Below are 5,280 nucleotides of genomic sequence, written 5' to 3' on the forward strand. Positions count from 1 at the left end.
TCACTTCCAAATGGCCTTAATATTTATTATAATGCCAAAGTAATGTCAACATTATTTACAGATTATGAAAAATAATTTAAGGCTTGAGCAAACTTGCTGTTGGACTATAACAAGTTTCTTAATCACAGAAATATTTATTGTGATGCCGTCGGCACACACACTACTGTTTCCAATAATGAGCAAAGACGATTACGTTTTAACTGTTTTAAGTCTTGTCAAAATATTTTTCGAGAAGACTGGAAGCTTCTGAGGTACCGAGTCACACTATTGATTTTATTGTGGAGTTAGGAGAACCTCACCTTTTGTATCCAAAATTTTACGGTAAATTGTTAGCTTTTCCGAAGAGCAAATAAATCATTATACTAAATATAGGCTGTCAGGTTAGCTCAGTACTTAGCACAACCTTAAAAATTAGGCGTCTTATCTGTGCTTTTTGTAGAACTGCTACTTTATTTAGCGACACATTAAAATAAAGACTTTTTGATTGGCTCTGGAGGAAACAAAGGAAGGGAAGCCAAGAGATAAGAGGCATTAAAACATTTTAAAAAAAATCACACAATGCTGTATGTTAAAAACGCGCTCTGTTGGAATATTTGGGTCTCTGGGGTCTTTTATGTCTTGGTGCAAGTATAGTTGAAGTGTTCCCTAAAAAGCATCTAGAATGGCCTGTAAAAGAAAATAGCTTATCTCCAAGGTGGTTCGAATGACATATTTACCCAACAAGCAACCTGCCAATGTCAGCGACATGTTAGACATTTCATTTCCAGGATGGTCGCTCTGACTCCATCAAGTCCATGGAGTAGTACCACTTCTTCTTTCCTTTGACTTGACGATGATTATTTGCATGTTTGTTTGTTTCTGCTTTTTCAACCCTCCGGAGTCACATTCCTTAGCATAGAGTTTTCATTTGGTTCTATTCTTCTTTAAAACAGTCCAACCTGTTCAATTTTAAAGATGTCTTAATTAGTCTAATCCTTATTGGGTTCTTTCCAAAGCTCCTGTTGGCAGACTCAGATTTCAATTAACATTCCACTTCCATACTGCAAATGCCCTTGCTAGAATTTTTTTTTTAACGTGCTATTTTTTGGATGTCACCTCTCTTCAGCTTTATCCTGCCTCAGAAATCACACGGCTCCTAAAATGTTTCAAGGCACCAGGCACAGGGAAAAGTTCTGGCAATGACTTTTCACATTTTCAAGAAACACAATTGTGTTGACCAGCATCTTGTTCCCGTGATTGGAAGCTTCAGGTGATGAGGGATGTGTATTCTTCTGGTCCCTCCAAACCAGGCATCAGACCTTTTCTTTTGTGGATGGCAGAGAGTTTAAACAAAGGACATGGTCATACAATTCTGGCTTAGTTTATTAAGTAGCTAGTGAACAGGTAGGAAATGCTTTCAAGTATATTAGTACCTTCAGGCCCTACGTTCATCCTGTGAGGTAAACATTACCTGTGTCCATTTTATGGATGAAAATGCCTTGAATTCAGAATGCTTAACTGACTCTCACAAGACAACAGAGCCAAACTGATCAGGAGCATTTGAGATGAGATGGCCTTCCATTCGGCCACACTGATATGACTAAGTGAACAAGCCTAATTTTGAAGAATTCAGAGAGAGAAGAGAAGTGCAGTGGTTCCATGTTTACGCACCAGCAACTGAAAGATGAGAAATTGAACTTAAGCAGATGTTTTGGATAACTCTGCCTGTTCAAGGTAATGCCAAGCTTACTTCCACGAAGCCACACTCTCTCTATTATTGAGTCAGATGGCCTGAGTTTGAACCCCAGGTCCATGACCTTGGACAAATGCACCTAACTTCTCGAGACCTCAGTAATTCATCAGTAATATGGGGATTGTAATAAAGCTTCTTTCACAGGGTTGCTCTGAAGATTCCATGAGATGATCCTTGCAGATCTCGGCACACATGCCCAACACTCAGGGAACACCACGGACCCTTGACCACATGTTGGTTGTAGACAGCTGTTTCTCATCCTCAGAACTAGAGACAATCTGGGCTGGATAATTCTTTGCTTGAAGGGCTTTCCTACACGTTGGAGGAAATGTTTCGCCACATCCCTGGTCTGCACCCACTAGATGTCAGTGGCACTTCCTCCAGTCGTGACAACAAGAAGGCCTCCAGGTGTTACCCGATGCCCCCCAGAAGACACAGCAACACTGCTGTGGTGTGATGCCTCAGAGCAGCCCTGTCCGATATGGTCGCCACAAGCTACCTATGGTGGCTGAGCCCCTGAAATGTGGCTAATGTTCACGCTTTGAAGTAACGGCTGGACATACTGGGTTAAATAAAATGTATTATTAAAATGGGCTTCTCTGGTGGCTCAGTGGTGAAGAATCTGCCTGCCAATGCAAGAAATATAGGTTCAATTCCCGGTCTGGGAAGATCCCCTAGAGAAGGAAATGGCAACCCACTCCAATATCCTTCCCCGGAAGTCCCCATGGACAGAGGAGTCTGGGATGCTATGGTCTATGGGGTCATAAAGAGTCAGAATTAGTGACTGAACAACAACATTATTAAAATAATTTCACCTTTTTTAAATTATTTTTTTTCACCCCAGCCACTATAAACCTAAAAAATACACATGTGGTTTCCATCAGACTTCTGTTGGACAGCACCAGGCTAAAGGATTTCATCTCACTTCTAGGAAGTTCACTCCAGACAGTTATTTCAAGTCTGGATCCTTGTACTTGGCCATCAGCCACCTCCAGTTGCCTGTGAAGCTGTGAAGCTCAGTCGTGTCTGACTCTTTGCAACCCCATGGACTGTAGCCCACCAGGCACCTCTGTCCATGGTATTCTCCAGGCAAGAGTACTGGAGTGGGTAGCCATTCCCTTCTCCAGGGGATCTTCCTGACCCAGGGCTCACACCCAGGTCTCCTGCATTGCAGGCAGCTTCTTTACCTTCTGAGCCACCAGGGAAACCCCTCCAGTTGTCAAGCAGCTCACAAAACCCTTCATCTCTTCTCCATCCCACCTCAGTCAGCGGAACCACGGTTCTCTTCCCCAGTAACTAAAGCTCATACATCTGGTGTCATTTTTAACTCCTCCCTCCTACTCATCCCCTTCTCTCTGATCAAATCCCAGTATACCATTTCCCAGTCTGTTGCAGTGTTCTAAATGTGAAAAAGAAGCCAGCAAAGCACTGTTTACAGAGAAAACTGGAAACAGCCTCAATGCCAGTAGCGGGGAACCAGTGAGTAAATTGTAGTCCATCTCCACATTGCAACACCATGCAGCTATTAGAATCACGGGTGATAACATTTAATGCAGTTATAGGAGAGAATATTTCACAGGAAATATATTTATGTTTCACACAGAGAAGGAAATAGATTAGGACCAAAAGCACGGTCTTATTTTTGCCACAGAAGTATACCTATTGATATTCACATGGAGGTATGCATGAAAAACACTAACTATATTAATAGCAATTTGTTGATGGCAGGTGAGAACACAGATGAATTGTAGCTCAGCCTTGTAGCTTTGTTTTGCTCACACGTTTTCTGAGATGAACACATATTACTTCTGTAAGAAAAGAGATCTATGAGAAGAAAAGAAGAGGTAGAGTGTTGCCGTCTTTATTGTTACAAGGCATAATCCTATCTGACTAACTGCAGCAAAAGCACCGTAGTTGTGAAATCACTTCGTAAATACAGGGGCTGATCACTGTCATCCAGATGTTGGCATCAGACCATCTACAACAGTGTCGCCGCCCGGGGGTCCTCTGGGAATGCCTGGAGGCACTTTGATCGTCACAACTGGAAAAGACGCTACCAGCATCTAGCAAGTCAAAGTCAGGGACGTGGCGAAACATCCTGCAATTCACAGGACAGCCCAGCAAGCAAAGAACAATCCAACCTCAAAGGTCAACAATGGAGCTTGGTTTGATCAATATCACTGTCAAGAGACAGGGTCCACAGCTAACATTTATTCAAGGGGTTATGTTTATGTGACCAGAGAAGTAGTTACCCATAAGTTACAAGTCCAGATCAAACCCTCTAACTGTCCCTGGCTGCATCAGCCTGACACCAAACATTCCAATTAGAACAGAAATTTAATTAGTTATCCAATTACTAAGACACACGAGGTTAAGGCGATTTGCTGGAAGTAGCCTGGTCACCCACCGGCACGACAGTGAAGGGGAAGTAAACAGAAATTACCTTCTCACGCTACGAGGCGACGCCTGGGTCTGCCGCGAGGCTGGGAGGGCAGAGCCGTCTGCTGAGAGCAGTCCTGCTGGACCTGTTTTGTCGACAGTCTACAGTTTTGAACACGGTTTGTCTGGCGCCCTTCACAAGCACTACATTAACTTGAGTTCATTTGAAATTCATCATTTCCAAAGAGATACAAGACACTGGAGGTTTCGTTTCCAGGATTTTAAATGTCAGGCTTCCAAAATGTGCTGTGGAGACACAGCATCTGGAAGACGATGTTTTTGAAATTTATCTACAAACAGGAGCAGCTCCCCAGGCTAGGCTTTTTCAGAAAAACAAAAAACAAGCAACCCTCGGAACACACACGGCCAGAACCTTGACGGGCCTCCCTCTTCGAGAAACAGAAGAGTTCAAGTTTAAAAGGAAGACTTTTACTTCCGTGGTGGCTCAGATGGTAAAGAATCCTCTTGCAGTGCAGAAGACACAGGTTCAATCCCTGCGTTGGGAAGATCCCCTGGAGAAGGGCATGGCTACCCACTCCAGTATTCTTGCCTGGAGAATTCCATGGACAGAGGAGCCCTGGCAGGCTACAATCCATAGGGGATGCAAAGAGTCGGACGCAACTGGGAGGCTAACACACACACACTGCTTGAGGACTGACCTCTCAAAACCATAAGAGCAGCCAACATGCAGAAGTCTTCACCAAAAGATGGATTTTTCTTCCACGCTCAAGAAGAGATTGCATGGGTCTTCAGCCACACTGGCCTCCATGCTATTCCCCCAATGTGCCAGGTATACTCCGGCCTATTCACTGGCTTTTCCTTCTAGAATGTTCCTCCCCTGGATAACCACTTGGTTCCGTTCCATGGCCCTTTATATCTTTGCTCACTTTTCAATAAGGCCTGGCCTGACCCCACTCTTTAATACCACATTCTGTCCCTCCCGGACTCCCCCTTAGCCTGCTCTGATATTTGGTAGCATATACCTAATTCCATATTGATTATGTTTGCCTTTTATGCTTTTCCTCCTTGATGAGGGTAAGTTCTAAGAAGGCGGGGCTTCCTGTATTCACTGGGATCCCAAATGCCTACAGCAGTGCCAAGGAATTTAC

Source organism: Odocoileus virginianus, chromosome 16 (assembly GCF_023699985.2).
Source record: "Odocoileus virginianus isolate 20LAN1187 ecotype Illinois chromosome 16, Ovbor_1.2, whole genome shotgun sequence".
Taxonomy (NCBI): domain Eukaryota; kingdom Metazoa; phylum Chordata; class Mammalia; order Artiodactyla; family Cervidae; genus Odocoileus; species Odocoileus virginianus.